At 43.5% G+C, this 20325-nt stretch overlaps 1 protein-coding gene across 2 annotated transcripts in view; it reads left to right on the forward strand.

The window, feature by feature from the left end:
• NHSL2 (NHS like 2) overlaps positions 1-20325 on the forward strand; it is a 275555-nt gene that overhangs the window by 137199 nt on the left and 118031 nt on the right. Inside the window, exon 1 of one of the 2 annotated variants that reach the window (XM_072955567.1) lies at positions 7316-7448. The exons of the other annotated variant lie outside the window; for it this stretch is intronic. The gene's annotated coding sequence lies outside the window, so the exon portion shown is untranslated. Of the gene's footprint in view, positions 1-7315; positions 7449-20325 lie in introns of those variants that run through there. 2 annotated transcript variants of the gene reach the window in all.

A 20325-nucleotide genomic window follows, 5' to 3' on the forward strand; every position in this document is an offset into this window, starting at 1 on the left:
AAATGCTACGATTTAGTCACTACACACGAGGGCAGGGGTTTTTTGGTCACTGATGTGTCCTAGGTGCCTCAAACAGTGCTTGACGCACCGTAGGTGCTCAGTAGTGTGCCAAGTGGACGATAAAGGAATGCATTAAGCATTTTGTGAGTGCAGAGGAGAGCATCTAATCCACAAGAGTATGTGATGTTTGAGCCAAGTCTTGAAGAAGAGTGGGTGTTAGCTAGGCACCCAGGGCCGGAGGGGAGGGCAATATGGGCAGAGAGAGGCACCCGTGCCAAGGTACAGAGCCTGTGCTGTCATTACTTCTCTGCGTCTCAATTCCCCCTTGTAAGAAAAAAAAAAGGATAAGGTTGTCCTGGTAACCTCTCAAATTCTTCAGGCTCTGAGATTCACTGATTCTAAAAATGAATCCAGTTACCCAGGTTGGGGCCTGACCAGTGTTGGGCAGTTTTACAGTTTGAGAAATTCAGATTTTAACTTTTGACTGGGTGCATCTTCAGAATAGAAACTTGGTGATTTTAGGCATCCCTTTTCCACTCCCCCCCCGCTCTGTCTTTCACCTTGGAAATCTCCTTCGAGTCCTCATACAGTGAATTATCTATGCCACAAAAGTCAGCACTTATTTGTATATTGCCATGATTTTTCTTTGTATGAATTTGGTTTTTAAAATAAAGCCTTTGTTAAGTTCATATTTTCAAACTGACACAGTTAACTGTAGGCAAAACAGAAAAGTACACAGAAGAAAATAAAACTACCCATCCTTCACCTACCTGATGGAGTTCCTTGAGGATTTGTTACGCCTTCACTAAAATGCACACACACACGAGCTCAAACAACGCACTGTCACAAATGATGGCTGTTGTATGAGTCTTATGTTTCCAATGAAAGCATGAGCTGGGGGCAGTTCTCTATTACCCTCCACTGGTTTTGTCTCTGATGGGAAGAGATATTAGCTGGGACCCCAAAACTCCAATTCTTTCACCAGGGTAGACCATCATGCTAAGTTCTCAAAGACCATACTGCTCAGAAAACTTTTCATTCTGAGACAGTGCTTTGGACGTAAATCACTATGTAGCCTCCTCTTTCTACCTGGAGTTGGGCTAGAGTTAGGCCAGATTACATGGGGGCCACCAGGCCTCTTTTGGGCCAGACCAGACAGCGCTGAGCAGCTTTCCAGAAGTGGGGTGGTAGATCTGGGGATGGGCTACTTGGGAACTTACTTCCCTACCTGCTTGCAGGGGGCCCCACAAAAAAACCCATAACCCAGGCTTACTCAGTTTCCCTTGGTCCCTCCCATTAAAAACTTCATCCCCAGCACCCTGGCCCTTATTGTGTCCTAGTTCCTTGCTATTCAGGGAGGATCCATGGGCCAGTGGTATAGACAACAAGATCTCTAGGTGATGGTTGGTATATTAATATTTAAGAAGTAAAGTGCAAGGGGAAGAGTATAGCTCAGTGGTAGAGCCCATGCTTAGCGTACACAAGGTCCTGGGTTCAATCCCCAGTACCTGCGTTAAAAATAGTAAATAAATAAACAAACCTAGTTACCTCCCCCTAAAAAAGAAGTGCAGATTCTATTTCAGAAGGTCTGGGGTGGAACCTGAAATTCCTCATTTCTTAGCAAGTTCCCAAGCAATAGTGTTGCAGCCGGTCCACAGACCACACTTTGAGTAGCAAAGATCTACAAGCTTCTTTTGCCTTCCTTTGTCGTCCCTGAAGATGAAGGAGCAGGAAAGGCCTCCAGCATCACACACACACACACACACACACACACACACACACGCGCGCGCGCACATACACGGAGTCGAGGGCTATGTCCTGGATGTTGAGTAAATGTTTGGTGAGTGAATGCATGAAGTTGAGGAGTGAGAAGACTTAAAGCTACACTCCCATCCCTTCCAGCCCTTAAGGACTTGCCCGTTTCAGTGGTGATATCTTCAAGTTCAGTCATCAGATGAAATTGGTTCCTTAGCCCTTGTTGCCTGGCTTCATCTTCCCTTTCTCACTGCTTCTGTTCTCATCCAGACCCTTCTCACCTAGCCCCAGCCTTCCTGTCTGATCCCATTCCCCTCCAGTTTACCAGTAAACCTCTGTAGCTACACATCAGGCTTTAAAGAAACGTGTCCAGCATCTTTCTTCTCCACTCTGAACATGCTTTTACTACTTGGGTATCTAGTTCCTGGAAACCTTATCTGGTTTTCCCAACTCCCTCCAGCCCTGTTACAGCCTGCTGCTTAAGCTTGATGCGCACTTGGATTCCAGATGCTGATTCCTTGACCTGCCCTGCTGCACCCTCACACCCAGCTCCTTTTGCATTGCAGCCCGCTTACAGCACCCCCGGCCCCTGCTTGGCCTGCAGGGAAAGTCAAACATAGCATCCTGGTTCTCTATTCACATCTTTCTATTACTTTATAAATCTTGTCTTAATAAGTAAACTCAAAGCTCCTGGAGGGCAGGGCTGTCTGTGTCTTATTCCTCTCTTTCTCCCTGGCAATACCAGCATCTTCATTCATTCATTCATTTCCAGGAGACTGAATCTCCATTGCATGCTGGGCCTGATACCAAGTGCTGGGGCAGCAGAGGGGAGACAGACACAGTGTAGCACACTCTAGGAGATTTAGGGCAACAGGAAAGTCCACTAACATGAGACTGGCAAACTGATGTGGAGCCTCGGCCAATAGAAATATTTGTGAAAATGGTCGGTGAACAGCAGGGCTTGCCCACACTCGGGACAGATGAGGAGGCAATTTGGGCTGGTGGGTGTTGGATGCCTACCTTAAGGGGCTTTGGGGAGAAATGGAAGAGGGAAGTGGAATATTGTCTACAGTTTGCAAAATGAAGGTGTAGAAGGGGAAGTAGCAATTATGGTCCTAACCAAAACAAAGTTTCCAGTTGGTACCTGAAACAATAGGATTTGGGGTGTAATTCTGAGAGGCAGGTGATGTCATGGGAATGGTGTTCAACTAAACTTTCTAGAACTCAGCTTCCACAGCCCTTTGACCTGGGTTTCGGTGCCAGCTCTCCCTCTCGCTCGCTGTCAGACCTTGGCCGGTCTCCATCCCCTGGAGTGACCTTGGAAGCTTCTTCCTCACTGAACTACAGGATATGGAGGGAGTGGTGTACGAGGAGTTGGACTCCTGAACCCTAAGCTTCCTCCAAGCTCTTTACACCCTCAGCATGCGATGGGAGCAGAGGCATTGAGTCGGAAGGCTCAAGCAACAGACTGGATGCGGGCTGGGGAGGCGGGTGAGGAGTGGAGGGAGAAAGGGCCTGACCCGAGGCAGGTGTGGGGACACAGTGAGAGAGCTAATGGATTGGTACCATATTTAAGAGGAAATAGAGTTGTTACTGAAGGCTAGGTCATGTGCCAGCCCCATCATGAGGCCAAACAAACTGAAACATCGGAGTTTGGAGCAGAGAAAGGTTTATTGCAGGGCTGAGCAAGGAGAATGGGGTGGCTCATGCCCAAGAAAACCCCCAACTCCCTGAAGGGTTTCAGCAAAGCATACTTAAAGGCCAGGTGAGGGAGGGAGTTGCAGGGTATGTGATCAGCTCATGCACAATCCTCTGACTGGTTGATGTTGAGGTAACAGGGCGGTCAACACTGTCAACCCCTGGGTGCCAGAAGGTCTGGGGGCCATGTGCTCTTCCTTGGGTGGTGGTTTTTAGCATCTGAGAAACTCAGGAAATATAGATGAGATACTACTATCTCGAAACTTCAGAGAGGAGCTGCAGCAGAGGATATGGGGAAGGGGTCTGACCCTGGAAGGCCCCACAGGGTCTTGCTCAGTTACAGAACTGACCAAAACTGCCAACTGACCAGATGGTGGAGAAAAAGGAGAGGTCCAAGAGGATGGAGATTATGGTCCAACCCAAGGGGATGGAGGGAGAGGCATCTTGGGTTGCAAGCCTAGCGCTGCCAGAAAACTGCCATGGGGCTTTCAGCAAGTCTTTGCTTCTTTCTGGGTCTCAGTTGCCACATCTGCACACTGAAGGGATGGCTTTGATCCTCTCCAACTCCCTTCCTTACCCATGGCAGCTGCAGTAAGTTAGGGAGTGCTTCTGGTTTCCAAATTACCCTTTCTTTAACTTATTAGAAGTTTCTAGACTCACAAGTGGGAAGTCTGAGGCCAGGGCAGAGCCTGTAACTGCAGCGCCTTTGGCAGTGGGGGTGGGTGGTTTGGACAGCAAGTGGGGCCACAGGGAGAGGCTTTGAGACGGTCCTGTGGTGAAGCCCCAGGGCAGGCAGTCCCTGAAAAGGAGCTTGTTTCTTGGCCTCAGAAGACCTAGCCTTGGCAGTGTTTTAAAAGAGATATTTAAAGATCCCAGGTCCCAGAAGAATACAAATGGCACAGCATTGTGAATGGTGTTGGAGTCATCTTTGCAGATGGGGGGAGCCTAGCTGGAGGTAGGGCTTTGCCCTGGGGTTTGGGTAAATGAACTCCACACCCTGATGGATAGAAGCCCATTTGTAGATAACAATAAGCCCTCGCACTTAAAGAACATCTGCTCTGTCCTAGACCTGGACCTAAGCTCTTTACATGTGCTCCTTCGCTCATTGCATCCTCATAGCAGCCCCCCTCTTACGGATGAGGAGACAGGCACAGAGAGGCTAAATAGGTTGGCTCAGATCACACAGCTAATGAGCAGAGGAGTGGGCAGACCTGTCTCCAGTGCCAGAAACCTCAGTGCTATCAGCAACATTTGTGATTGTCACCCGTAGAATTAGAGCTTTTTTTCACATCACATCACAGTTGCTGCAGGTATCTCAGAAAATCATTTATGTGCATTACTGCCTCAAAATGATGGCAGTTCTTAGACCAGCTGCTAGATCTTGTTACAGTGAGTGTGTTCATCAAAAAGCACATATGACGATCTTATAACAGCCTATAATGAAAAAGAATATGAAAAGGAATGTGTATGTATAACTGAATCACTATGCTGTACACCAGAAATCAACACATTAAAAGCCACCTACACATCAATAAAAAACAAAACAAAAGAATATTTAAAAAATAAATATCACCAAAACGGAGAAAAAAGAAGAAAAAAAGCACATATAACTAGATTGTAAATTGCATTTCAATGTACAGTGATCAGTTTCCTTTTATAATCCTAGGTAATCTATTTAATGTATTTAAAGACTTTTTTTTTTCTCTGAGAAAGGGTCCATAGGCAGCACTAGACTGCCAGAGGGGTTTGCTCGAAGGCTTCTCTGATAGAGGGCGGACTGGAGAGTTGGGAACCATGCGTACTAAGCACCTCTCAGTGCCAGGCACCCGCCCATGCACTTTCACTGCAGCCCCGTGAACTCAGGAGCTTGATGTGATTATCCTACTTGGCACATGAGGAGACCAGGGCTCACAAGGAGGAGAACCTCATCCACAGTCACCGTCAAGTAAGTGGCTAAGCTGGGCTGTGCATCCAGATCTGTCTGACCAGAGTCCATTTTATAACCACTGCAGCTCTCTGTCTTCCCTGGAAGATGGGTTCCAGACCTCAAATGCAGTTTCCCTGAATACAATTGACCTCCTTAGGACAAAGGACAGATGAGTGCATACGAGGTGACACTTTTTCAGCCCCAGTGCATCTCCAGACCTGGGGTATGAGAGGAAAGCCCTTCCAGGGAGGAGGGAAGCATCTTGAGAGCAATACCGGGTTTGATAGTTGGCAGCCAAGGAGATGTGGCATAATGGCTGACAGCCACATGCCTGAGTTCAAATCCCACTCTTGGACCAATTACTTCACCTCTTGATGCCTCAGTTTCCTCAACTGTGAAATGAGGATAACGATGGTACCTCCTATGGTGGGCATGAGGATTCAGTGAGGTAACACACAGAAAGCCCTTGACATTATGTCTGGCACGGTGGTGTGAGCCCTTGCCATTCTTTTCTCTAGAGAGCATGATGCACAGAGGGAAGAACTTCTGGCAGAACTTTGGGAGATGCCAACTCTTTGTCTTTCCCCTTATCTGTTATGTGATCACTCTTGCTCTGATCCCCTAATGTAATCAGCGGGGGGGAGCCCTCCAACCTGTGGCTTCTGCCTTTGACTGCACATTAGGGTCACCTGCAGAGCTTTTATACCCGTGGCTGCCCAGGGCGGCCCAGACTAATGGAATCTGACTCCAGGGGTGAGGCATTTTTTTCCAAAGCTCCTCAGGAGATTCTCAGCTGAGAACCATGGCCTCAAAAGGAAATGGGGTTGTGTGCTGCTCTTTGGAGCAAGAAAGGAGGGGGGAGCTCAGAGACCATGCCGGATTCTGCAGGCAGGATGAAAAGGAACAGAAGCTCAGACGTGGAGAGGAGGCAGGCAGCTTTAGGGAAGAAAAGGTACTGGAGCCTGTAGGAAGAAAGAGCCACCAGGGCCAGAGACTGGCCCCTGGCCCTCCCAGGCCGATGGCTGAGGTGGTTTTCCTGCAGAATAAATAGGAAGTAGGGGGATGAGGGGAAGATGAGGATGCGTTCACAGCCTCCTTCTGTGCCCTCAAATGTCAGATCCTGATGGGTTGTTAACACCTTGTTAAGAACATAGGAGACAGGCTATTCCTTCTCCTCCCCGGCACATGCACAGAATAGCTCCTGGTCTACCCACTCACCAGCTCATACCTGAATTCCACTGCCCCCCAAACCCAGCAGAAAGTCTCAGGTCTGATCCATGTAAATACCTGGCAGCTAGAGCAGGACAGCCGACCGGGGGTGTTGGGGTGGTCAGATGCCCAGTGCCCAAGGGCTACCTTCTGCCCTAACAGGAGACAGCAGAAGCTGGGAGCTCGGCAGGGCTGCCACTATTAGCTTTTCATTTGTCAAGAAAGGAAACCGTGAACGAGAGACAGAAAGTGACTTGTTCACGGTGACACAGGAAGTAGTGAGAGGTGGGACTCCTGGGCCAGCGCTCTTTTTCCCACACCCACCACCAGACTTCAGCTTTTGGCGAGCAGAGTCTCTTGAGTCATCCAGCAGAGATCTTGAGTTGGCTACTCCACGGGAATCTCAAATACACCTCCAGTTCTGGGTCTGGATTAAGAGCGAAGGTGCGGGACATTTGGGGTTTTGCACTTGTGTTGCCATCCCCCTATCTTTTGTTCTGGGATACACTGGGGCCAGGTGAGCTTTTCCTCCCCTCACCCTGCCCCCCCCAAGTGGAGACTATGTCTTTAAGAAAGGACGAGTCAGAGCCGCAGGGATCAGTTTCAAGCAGCCCTCAGAAGGCAAATCTGGATTGAGTTTAGGAGGAAAAAAGAAGGGGTTAGCTTTGGTCCTGCCTCTTTTCCTTTTTCTCCTTTGCTCGTCCCTCCTCCGGCCTTAGTCTGGGAATTCAGTTCACTTGGCCAGGAGGTTATGAAGCCCAGGGCTTTCCCCAGCAGCCTTGTCCTCTCATCTTGTTCCTCCTCCAGCTCCCAAGCATACGATCTGGAGGACTGCTGGGCAAGTTGCTGGAATGACTAGGTACGTAGTCTGGACATTTGAACCTTTGCCCTGTCAGTGAGGTCTGGGAGCGTCCAACATGGACTTGGTAGGGGGTGGGAGGGAGACCCCAGGACCTCCAAAAGCCTTGGTAATTGAGGCAGGAAGAAGATGGGAGGGCTCTGGCCACAGCCTTCTTGGTGACTCCACCAGGCACTCTGTGTTTGGGAGTCTGTAAACTCAGAGAGAGAGAGACCTTGTACGTGCAGCTTGGCCCTTGCCTCCCCAACCCCTGATGGGTGGGACTTTGGGAGTGTGGAGTGTTAAGTTTGCTGTTGCTGCTGCTGCTGGAAGAATTGAGGCCAGAGGGGTGCTGGGAACCCCAAAAGAAAGGCAGATGGGAGCATATCCAGCCCCAGCCATTTGTCTGTCCGTGACACGCTGGTTTATAACCTCTCGGATGAGGCAAATGGGATTTAGTCAGCTCGAGTTGCACGTGCCGTGGCAGGGAGCCATACAAGTTCATCTCGGGCTTGTTTTCAGCTTTGTGGATGACTGCAAGCAAGGCTGTTAGTTTCTAAGGACTTCAGTTTACACTTCAGAGAAAAGAACTTAATGCTACTTAGCTGTAAGGAGGGAAACAGAGAAAGAGGTAGGGAAGGCAAACTGGGCCAGTGATGGAGATTCAGGGTGAGCTTGAGATTTCTGTGGGCTCAGGAATGTTTTTCTCCTATATTTGGGGAATCATCCATGCATTTCTTTATGTGTTTATTCAACAAACATCTATCAAATGCCTTTTGGTGCCCATTGCTGCTCTGAGGAAACTGACAACCCAACATGTCTGCTGATCCTCCCCTCTGACCTCTTTCTCAAGGTCTCTCCCCCTCCCTTCCCTCGCCCCATTCCTGGTCCCTTTGAGAGGGGAAGAGGCACCAGCTTCTAGTGCACTCAGGTGACCTGATGCAGATATGATAAGTGCTGACGTTGTTGGCACTAGAGTGGGTATGTCTCACCTGACAGAAGCCCCTCCTTAAAGAGACTTGGGGCTGGGCCCCAAACATGACCTCAGCTACTGGTCAGGAACCAGCAGGGACACAGATGTTCAGCCCAACCCCTCCTGGACAGAAGGGGTTGTCCGGGCCCCTGGTTGGACCTTCAGCATCATATGTGAGCCAAGCATTACATTTTGGATTTGCCAAGAGCATCTGAGGGCTTTGTTCTTTGTGACTTAAGCAAGTTATCATAATTTGGGCATGTTGGGGTCTCAGCCACTAGGCTATTGAGGAAGGGGTGAGGTTCGGGATACTGGTTCTTCGGTGGTCTTTGGGTGTGGAAGGCTGAGGCATGGCAAAGATAGGCTTGTATGTACACATGTGTGTGCACGTGTGTGTTTGTGTGTATTATAGAAAGTCGCCCCTAGGAGAAAAAGCCAGGCAGTAGGTGTAACCCTGTTCAAGCAGGCTTGGGATTCAAGACTGGACTCATAACAGGCAGGTTGCACAAGGGCCCAATGAATACAGGGAAAGAGCGGTGAGACCAGAGCCAGAGTCTGCTCATGCTGCTAGGTGCAGAAATGGGAGGGGGCTGAACCAATGGGTGAGCTCCATGACTTCAGCTGAGGGGGGCTGAGTGGGACTGCCAGGAGCTACCAGCATCCTACTTAAAAACAAATCCTCACAGCCGTATCTGTCTCACTGCACTCTGGGCATTTGGGCTTGAGCTGGACTTATCCGAGGGGCTATTTCTGAGCCTAGAAGGGAGAAGGGTTGTGATTTCCTGAGGCTCTGATGGTGACGCTTTGCAAACTTATCCTTGTCCACCCTTCAAATTCCACCGTGGCTACTCTTGCCTCCCCATGAAGGGCTATCATGGCGCTAGACCTCTGTCCCCACAGGTAAGCCCTCTGCCCTCACACATTGTGCCCGCTTCCTGGATCCTGGACTGTGTCTGCAAGCTCCTGTCATTCCTTCATAGAATAAAGCTGCTACCTCCTTCGTAGAATAAAGCTGTAAAACTGAGTTTGGGTGAATGCCTCCCCTTATATATATAGGTAGGCATGTCTCCCATACACAGAAACTCTGTGTTTGGGACACAGATCTTCAGCTGGGTGGCTGAGGGGAGAGGGGCAGGGAAAGCGGAGGTGGGCAGGAATGGTGTAAGGGAGGTTAAATGCCAGCCAGCACCCTAAAGAAACTAGGGGACTGAACCTTCCCATCTAGGGCAACTTTATGGAAGAAACTCAGTAAAGGTTGTGTTCTTTCCCTCGTGAGGGTGCATTTTGGAGAAGCACTTCGTTTCCTCTCTGTTTTCTCTACAAATCTGATTGTCTGAGGGGAGCAGGTTTTTGTGGATCATTCTTTTAAGTGGAAAAAATCACCCCTTCAATGTAAAGCTGAGTAATTCCAGTAAAAAGATCCAAGCAAATGAGGCTTCTGCCCAAGTATGGGAAAATATCTGTCCATCTCTCCACTTAATGAGAAAAATGATCTGCCGAGTAAGTGAGTCATGCTGCCTGTCAGCAAACAGCACCGTCCCTAGCCACAGAGCTAGGAATAACGTAGGTGAGAGATGACAGCAGTCGTGATGAAGACAAGACGTGAAGGGATCCAGATTCTTGATGCCAGCAGCCGTTTGGACCACCTTTGTCCCCTCCTGCGCAATAGATAATGCGCTGAACTGGGCTGCGTCATCCGTGACGCACAGATCAATACCGCTGGGGAGCGTCAGTGCATCTTGATTAGTGGGGTCTCTGCAGGGGGCACTCAGGATCAATCCACAGCTCTTTGCATAGTTTGGGAGTTCTTTTTTTTAAATTGAAGTATAGTTGACTTTTAATGCTGTGTTAATTTCTGATGTATAGCGTAGTGATTCAGTTGTATGTATATATGTACTTTTTCATACTCTTTATCTTTATAGGTTATTACAAGATATTGAATATAGTTCCCTGGGCTAAACAGTAAGACCTTGTTTTTCTATTTTATATATAGTAGTTAGTATCTGCAAATCCCAAACTCCTAATTGATCCCTCCCCACACCTTTCCCCTTTGGTAACCATAAGTTTGTTTTCTCTGTGCGTCTGTTTCTGGGTGGGTTGGTTGGTTGGTTTCTGGGTAAAACATACATACAGTAAATTGCATAAGGTGCTCTAGTTGTAAATGTGCAACTCAGTGAATTTTTACCTGTGTATACATCTGTGTGTACCCACAAGGCAAATCAAGATAAAGAACATTCGCAACACTCCAGAAGGCTCACTTTTGCCCTTTCCACCTGGGAGTTCTTTATTTACACGCACCTAAGTGCTGCAGCCAAATGTCTGTGATCAGTAGTGTGCTGGTAAATTTTTAACGACCAGTTCCAGTGTTTGTAGGGGGTGCCCTGCTGTGTAGCGTTTGCCAATTTTTTGTGGCATGAATACTCCCGCCATGGCTGATTTCAAGCTATGAATAGTTTAACAACTGGCTTGCAAAATTCTGGAGAGTTAACAGTTGGCTGTGGTGAGCCAGGGCAAACTGGCTGTGATGCAGGAACAGAGAGCCAGGTCCACACGTCTACCCAGCCCAGCCTGGTGTGTTGCAGGTAAAGATGGGCTCTCAGATACTTGCAGTGAAGAGAGAATTGCTCACGGGATTTAAAGTGATCACTAACTTTTCGTTCACACACCAGACATCAATTGTGCCTCTATTCTAGAGTCACCAACGTGAGTAAACCATGCTTCCATCTCTCAAGTAGCTTCTATAATTTAACACATAGAGGGAGGGACAGACATGTGGAGGTATGCATGTGACAAAGGGTTCCAGGGGTTGGGGTAGGAGACTCACGAGACTTATTGAGGGCAGCCAGGAGGGCTCATGTCTGCCTTGGAATCTGAATTACTTACCCCACTTTATATTGGGAAGTGCCTTGGGGTTGAGGAAAAGAGCATCATACACACCTGTTCTTAGATCCTGATTCTACCTCTTCCATGCTGTGTGATCTTGGGCAGGTCACCTAACCTCTCTGAGCTTCAGGTCCCTCACCTATTGAATGGGAGTAGTAGTAGTACCTGCCTCACATAGTTATTTTGACTTTTAAATGAAATACTTCATGTATAGCACTTAGCACACGTAAGAACTTAATAATTATTAGCTTCAATTGGGAATTATTAGCTACTAACTTGGATGAGCCCCAAGCCTCTTTAAAAACCATTTTTTTTTCATCTATGAAATGAGAAGAAATGCCAACCTTGCCCAGGTTGTCTTGGAATTAAATGAGATCATGGAGGTGAATTGCACGTTCCCAGCAAATGCTGGTTTTCCTCCCTTCCCTGCTTTCTGATGTACTGAACCTCTCCCAAAAAAGCCCAGTTCTGACATCTTAAGAAATAAATATATCAAGTAAATATACCACTACCATCTCTTTAAAAATTTTTTATTTTGAAATAATTATAAATTTGCTACAAATTGCAAAAAGAAAAAATGTACAGGGGGTCCTGTGACCCTTTGCAAGGTTTTCCCCGATGTTGACATCTTACATGATTCTAGTGCAGTGTCAAAATTGATACTGGTACAATCCACAGAGCTTGTTTAGATTTCACCAGTTTTACATGCACTCTGTGAGCCTGTGTATGTATCTTGTGTATATGCCATTTTATTGTATGTATAGATTTGTGTAACCATCCCCGCAATTGAGGTGTGGAACTGTTCGATCACCGCAAAGATCTCCCTAGTTCCACCTCTTGATAATCACACCACTCACTACCCACTCCCCACCGTCGCTAACTTCTGGCAATCAAGACTCTATTCTCCATCTATTTGGTTTATTATTTCAAGAATGTTGTGTTGAGGTACAAATTATTAGGTGTAAAATAAGCTACAATGATATGTTGCACAATATGAGGAATATAGCCAATATTTTATAATAACTATAAATGGAGTATAACCTTTAAAAGTTGTGAATCACTGTATTGTACACTTGTAGCTTATATAATATTGTCCATCAACTATACTTCAATAAAAAAAAGAATGTTAGATAAAGGAAATCATATCATATGTAACCTTTTGAGAATGGCTTTTTTCATTCAGCATCATTTTCTTGAGATCCTTGCTTCTCCCAAGTTGTTGCATCTACCAAGCGTTTGCTCTTTTTTATTGCTGAGTAGTATTCCTTGGTATGAATGTACCAGCTCATTTAACCATTCACCTGTTGAAGGACATCTGTGTTGTTTCCAGTTGGGGGCTGTTATGAATTAAACTACTATAAGCATTCATGTAACAAGTTTTTCTGTGAACATAAGTTCTCATTTCTCTGGGATAAATACCCAAGGATGCAGTTGCTGTGTTGTGTGGTAATTGCATGCTTAATTTTTTTCCATGAGGATTTTTAAATTGATGTATAGTTGGTGTACAATATTATATAAGTTTCAGGTGTGCAGCACAGTGATTCACAACTTTTAAAGGTCATATTCCATTTATAGTTATTTAAAATATTGGCTATATTCCCTGTGCTGTACTATATATCCTTGTGGCTTATGTATTTCATACATAGTAGTTTGTACCTTTTAATCCCCTACCCCACTCTTGCCCCTCCCATTCCCTCTCCCCACTAGCAACCACTAGTTTGTTCTCTATACCTGTGAGTTTGTTTCTTTTTTGTTATATTCACTAATTTGCTTTATGTTTTAGATTTCATATATAAGTGATATACAGTATTTGTCTTTCTCTGCCTCACTTATTTTGCTTAGCATAATGTCCTCCAAGTCCATCCATGTCATTGCAAATGGCAAAATTTCATTCTTTTGTATAGGTGAGTAATATTCCTTTGTGTATATATACCACATCTTCATCCATTTATCTGTTGATGGGCACTTGGGTTGCTTCCATATCTTGGCAATTGTAAATAATGCTGCTATGAACATTGGGGTGCGTGTATCTTTTCAAATTAATGTTTTCAGTGTTTTTTTGATAAGTATCCAGGAGTGGAATTGCTGAGTAACGTGGTAATTCTATTTTTAGTTTTTTGAGAAATCTCCAGTTTTCCGTAGTGGTTGCACCAATTTACTTTCCCACCAACAGTGAACAAGGGTTCCATTTTCTCCACATCCTCGCCAACATTTGTAATTTGTGGTCTTTTGGATGATGGCCATTCTGACAGGTGTCAGGTGACTGTTCATTGTAGTTTTAATTTGCATTTTTCTGATGATTAACGATGTTGAGCATCTTTTCATGTGTCTGTTGGCCATCTGTATGTCTTCTTTGGAAAAATGTCTATTCAGGTCTTCTGCCCATTTTTTAATCAGTTTGTTTGTTTTTTTGATACTGAGTTGTATGAGCAGTTTATATATTTTGCATATTAACCCCTTATCATTCATATCATTTGCAAATATTTTCTCCCATTCAGTAGATTGTCTTTTTGTTTTATTGATGGTTTCCTTTGCTGTACAAAAGCTTTTAAGTTTAATTAGGTTCCATTTGCTTATTTTTGCTTTTATTTGCAAAGCTTTAGGAGACAGATCAAAAAAAATATTCCTATGATTTATGTCAGAGTGTTCCACCTAGTGGCTGTACTATTTCATATTCCCACCAGTAATGTATGAATGATCCAGTTTCTTGACATCCTCACTAGCATTTGGTGTGGTTACTAATTTTTTTTATTTTAGCCATTCTGATGGATGTGATATCTCACTGTGTCCTTAACTTACATTTCCCCTAATGGCTAACAGTGTTGAACATCTTTTCATAAGTTTATTTGCCATCTATGTATACTCTTCAGTGAAATGTCTGTTCATGGCTTTTGCCCATTTTCTAATTGGATTGTTTGTTTTTTTCACTGTTGAGATTTGAGAGTGCTTTATGTATACTAATATCTGGGTATGTGCTTTGTTGGGTATGTGATTTGTGAATAATTTCTCCCACTCTGCAGCTTGTCTTTTCATCATTTTCCCATTGGCTATTGCAGAGCATAAATTTTAATTTTGATGAGATTCAATTTAACAATTTTCCTTTTATGGCTGGTCCTTGCAGGGTCAAGTCCAAGAACTCTTTGCCTATCCCTAGCTATCAAAGATTTTCTTTTTTTTAAGTTTTATAGTTTTATGTTTATATTTCACTAAATGTCCATTTCAAGGTTCTTTTTCTTTTCCTCTGGGGAGGTCAATCCCTTCAGTACCATTTTTTGAAAAGGCTGTCCCTTCCTCCATTGAATTTCTTTTGTACCCTTGTCAAAAATCAGTTGAGCATAGTTTGTGGGTCTCTTTCTGGGTCTTCTGTTCCATTTCATTGATCTGTATATCTGTCCCTCCAGCAATACCACACAGTTTTGATTAATGTAGCTATATAGTAGGCCTTACCACTGAGTAGTGAATCCTCCCACTCCTCTCTTTTTTTTTCAAGATATTTTTAGCTATTCTAGGGCCAAGTGCCTTTCCACATAAATTCCACATAAATTTTAGAATAAGGTATCCACATCTACAGAAAACCTTGTGAGATTTTGATAAGAATTGCATTAAACCTATAAACCAATTTGGGAAGAATTGAATTGAATATAACATTGAATAATGTTATTGTAATGTATTATAATTATTGTACTGAATAATATTACATTCATTGAATAATATCAACATAATAATATTGAATAACAAAAAATGAATATCGTATTAAACATTTTTGTGTCCTGTATCAATTCATGAACGATATTGGTCTGTGGGTTTCATTTTTGTACTGTCTTTGTCTGGTTTAGTATTGGGGTAATACTGAACTCATACATGAATTGGGGAAGTATTCTTTCCTCTTCTATTTCCTGTAAGAGAGTGTATAAAATTGGTGTTCATTTTTCTTTAAATGTTTGGTAGAATCTCCAGTGAAACCACCTGGGCCTAGAGATTTCTCTTTGGAACCTTTTTAAATTTTGAATTCAATATTTTAAATCATTATAGAACTATTCAGATGATTCATTTCTTGATTGAGCTTTGGTAGCTTGTGGTTTTAAGATAGTGATCCATTTCTTCTAGGTTGTTGAATTTATGAGTGTAAAGTTGTTTATAATATTTGCTTATTATCCTTGTAATGGTTTAAAGATCTGTACTGATATCCCTGTTTCACTCCTGATATTGGTGATTTGTGCTTTCTCTCTTTTTTACCATTGTTAATCTTGCTAGAGGTTTTTCAATTTTATTGATTCTTTTTTAAGAATGAGATTTTTGTTTTATTGATTTTGCTCAATTGCTTTCTCATTTTTCAATTTCATTGATATCTGGTCTTATCTGTATTATTTCCTTAATTTTCTTACTTTGAGTTTATTTTTCTCTTCTACTTCCTTGGAGTGGGAATTTAGATTATGGATCTGGGGCCTTTCCCCTTTTCTAAGGTAGGCATTTAGGGCCATAAATTTCCCTCTAAGCATTGCTTTGGATGCATCATACAAATTTTGATATGTTGTATTAATTTTCATTCAGTTCAATGTACTTGTAAATTTCTTTTGGAACTTCCTCTTTGACCCATGGATTATTTAGAAGTGTGTTGTTTAACTTCCAAGTGTTTGGAGATTTTCTTGTTGTCTTTTTTTATTGATTTGTAGTTTGATTCCATTCTGGTCGGAGAATTCACTCAATATGATTTCAAATATTTTTAGCTTATTGAGGTCTTTTTATAGCCTAGTATATGGTACACCTTAGTGAATATTCCATGAATGCTTGAAAAAATGTGTATTCTGCTCCTGTTGGGTGGAGTGTTCTATGTATGTCAATTAAATCCTATGGGTTGATTGTGTTGTTGAGTTCTTCTGATGTTCTCTCTAGTAGATCTATCAATTATTGCCGAGTGGAGTGTTTAAGTCCCCAACTATAATTGTGAATGCATCTATTTCTCTCTCTCTCTCTCTCTCTCTCTCTCTCTCTCTCTATATATATATATATATATATATATATATAAATCACAGTTGCTGGTGTTGTCATTTCCAAAATTCCTTCTTCAATCATTTCCTTTATGTTTAAAGGACTTCCTTTAGCTATCCTTTCAGCGTAGGTCTCCTGATGACAAATTCTCTTAGGTTTCCTTTCTCTGAGAATATCTTGGAAGATATTTTCATTGGATATAGGAGTCTAGGTTGACAGCTGTTTTCTCTCAGCAGTTGAAAAATGTGCTACTTTTTTTTTCTGAACTCCATGGTTTCTGATGAAAAATTTGCTATAAGTTGAATTGTTTTTCCACTGTGAGTAATGGATTATTTTTCTCTGGCTGCTTTCAAGATTTTTTTCTTTGTCTTTAAATTTCAGAAGTTTATTTATGATTTGTCTTGGTGTGAATTTCTTTGGGTTTATCCCATTTGGTTTTGCTCACCTTCTTCAGTCTGTTGGCTTATGTCTTTCACCAAATTTGGGGAGTTTCACCTTTTATTTCTGCTCTCCTTCTGGGGCTCTGATGATATAAATCTTAGATCTTTTGTCATTGTCCCACAGGTCTCTGATGCTCTGTTCATGTTTTTACAGTTTTATCTCTGCTGTTCATATTGCATAATTTTTGTTGTTCTATCTTCAAGTTCACTGATCCTTTCCTCTGTCATATTATTTCTTCTAGCCAGCCTATCCAGTGAGTTTTTGTTATTGTATTTTTCAGTTGTATAATTTATATTGGGTTCTTTTTTATATCTTCTGTTACTTTGGTTGATATTTTCTATTTTTTAAAAATTTGCAAGAGCATTGTTGAAGCATTTTATGATGGCTCCTTTAAAATCCTTGCTTATTAATGCCAGCATCTCATTCATCTTGGTGTTAGCATATGCTGATTGTCTTTTCTCATTTATGGTGTGATTTTCCCAGTTTTTGGTATGATGAGTGATTTTTTTTAATGTGTCCTGGACATTTTGGATATTATGTTAGGAGACTCCTATTTCAGTTTTTTATTTTAGCAGGCAGTCATTTTGTTTAGGTTTAGCTGTTAGATCCTGGCCTACTTCTGTTGTCTGTGGTTCCAATGACAATTTAGTTTTTCAAGGCCTTGCACTGCTATTTTGGTCTGCTTTGTTCAACCTACTGGAGCATCCTGCTGGAGCAAAATGTACTTCCACCAGACTGATATTGCCATGTGGGGATGTGAGACACCAGGCCCATGAAGAAGGCAAGCTCTTCCCCAGGCCAGATGCCATGCACCTTCTAGTTGATCCTTACTGGTGCTCCCAATGGCAACAGAAGGTGCTTCCCCAGGCCACTCACCAAGTTCCTATTGTTAAATGGTGAGAGACATCAGGTTTCAAAGCAGAGAATACCTCACCCCACCAACTCTCTGGGCATCCCAGTGCCAAGAGGGCTCCCACTCAACCTCTGCTAGTGCCACCAGGGAAAGAAAGGCTTACCAAGGCCACCTTCTCTCACTGGGTGGAGAGCTGGGAGATGCTGGACCTGGGTTGCCTTCTGCCACAAGGTGAAAGGTTGAAAAATGCTGATCAATTACTTTTAACACAAAATCCAAACCACAAGAAAGTTCAAAGAATCCCAGTTTGCTTTGGCAGCATAGAACTCATACTTCCAAATGCAGGGTAAGAGAATGAGGTCTGGGAGCCTAGGACCTAGTCATACTTCTTGTCTTTGGACAAGTCACTTCACCTGTCTGATCATTAACTGCCTCCTCTATAAAAGAGGTGAAAATGGCATTTCCCTTCCGGGGTTGTGTGAAGGTTTAAATGATCTGTGGCCTGTGATGCCCCAGCACATGGCTTGCTATAGTAGGCCCTCAATAAAGGAGTGTGCATAAAAGGATGAGGGAGGGGCAGCCTGAAACACCTTTTTACTCCATATTTTCAAAATTATAACATCTTTCAAACATACAGCAAACTAGAGAGGAAAATATCAAATCTTAACATTTTGCCACATTTGCTTCAGATCTTTTCTAAGAGACAGCTCGTTACAGATCCAGCTGTGAGCCCCACCCCATCCTGACTTAGAGGGAGCCAGAATCCCAAATTGGTTGTTTCTAATTCCCATACATGTATTTATTTATTTAGTTTTAATTTTTTTCTTGTAATGAGAACTCTGTTTTTGTTTTGTCTTTATGGGGAAGAGGGTAATTAGGTTTGTTTTTGTTTGTTTGTTTATTTAATGGAGGTACTGGGGACTGAATCCAGGACCTCATGCATGCTAAGCATGCACTCTACCACTGAGCTCTACCCAGCCCCACCCCATGCATGTATTTATACTTTGACCACCTATATATGCATTCATGAAAAATATATATTGTTTTGCATGTTTTTAAACTTCATATAAATGGTATCATACTGTGCATGCATATTCTTCTGCAACTTTGTTTTTAAACATTATGCTTTTGAGATGTATCCATGATGATACAAGAGTTACAATTTATTCATTTTTATTGCTGTATACCATTCCATATAATAGCTGTACCAGAATTTATTTATACATTCTCCAGTCATTAGACATTTAGATTTCTTCTCATTTTTCACTATTTACAAATACCACCATTATGAAATGCCCGCTGAAGCTTTCAAAAAGTCTCCAACTTCAAGTTTTGTCCAGTTCGGTGGCAGGTACACTTCCAATCCATAATCCCCATGTGGTGTCTGTGGGAAATCTCACAGAGGTCCATTAACCACAATCTGGTCCTTTTTGGTCGGGTGGAAGCTGGTTATATCAGGTCGGCTGGCTCCTGTGTGGAGTTGTTGTGGGTATTCAGGACTCAGTCAGAGACTCCAGACACATTTAAGAGCCACACATGCATCTTTTTCACCAACCATTCTCAATCCCTTGGCCTCATCTCATTGTGGCCCTATTAAAATTCTTCCTGTCCCTGTCATGTTCATGTCCACCTCCTGCAGGACACAACATAACATGTCTTCAGTGTCCCTCCCTCTACCATTCTTTATTTGTTAGCCTGCAGTTCTGTGGCCTCCGGAAAGAGAGATGGCCTAAGGTTTATTCAGTATCTGCTCTGTACCCTAACACCAAGTTAAGTGCTCCAGATATCCAGTCTCATTAAGCAGTTGTTATCATTTCCATTATAGAGATGAGGAAACAGCCCCCAAAATGCGTTAAGTGAGTGCAGTCCTCATACCCTTGGGCATCATGGGCACTAGGGGATGGGGATTGGGGTGGGGCAGAGCTCCGCTGTGCCTTTGACCAGCCTTTGATGAAGGAAGTGGACTCAGCTCTCTCTTTGGAAGTTGGTTGACCATCCTGTAATAGGATTCCTTTTTTTTACAGGATGTGTCCCTTTTTTTGTTTGTTTGTTTGGTTTCTTTGGGGAGGGGGTAATTAGGTTTATTTATTTATCTTAATGGCCCTACTGGGGATTGAACCCAGGACTTCATGCCTTGTGTATGTTAAGCACGAGCTGTACCACTGAGTATACCTTCTCCCTAGAGGATGCATCTTAATCTTCCTTTGAAGTATCCCAAGAAATCAGGGGCTAGATAGGAACACAGATCACATCTCTGCAGTTCCACGTGTCATTTAACACACTCACTCACTCTCACACACACACTTCCTCTCTACAAACCCAGATCAACAAAGGGCCGAACACTTATTTACTGTCTGCAACCTTGCAACCTGTCACTTGACCTCAAGATACCTTGTTTACTCCTCATACCTCCTCTGTAATGAACTATTCTTTTCTCTTTTTCTTTCTGGTTTGAAAGTTGAACCTCAGAGAAGTTAAATCATTTGCCCAAGGGTCCCAGAGCTAGGATGTGCTAGAGGCAGGATTCTAAGCCACATAGATGTGAGGTGATCCCTGGAGAACTCCATCTCCAAACTGAAGTTCAAGTGTCACTCTCCTTTGTCAGATGAGCTTTGTTCTTTTAGTCCGTGAGTACATAGAGTATGACAGGCTCTGCAACAAGCACTTGGTACCAGATGACACTGACTTCATGTAAACCAGAATTACTCTGGTACCACCCAACTTGGCTCTGATCTCCATCAAGAGACAGTCACTCTCTA

Source organism: Vicugna pacos, chromosome X (genome assembly GCF_048564905.1).
Source record: "Vicugna pacos chromosome X, VicPac4, whole genome shotgun sequence".
Taxonomy (NCBI): domain Eukaryota; kingdom Metazoa; phylum Chordata; class Mammalia; order Artiodactyla; family Camelidae; genus Vicugna; species Vicugna pacos.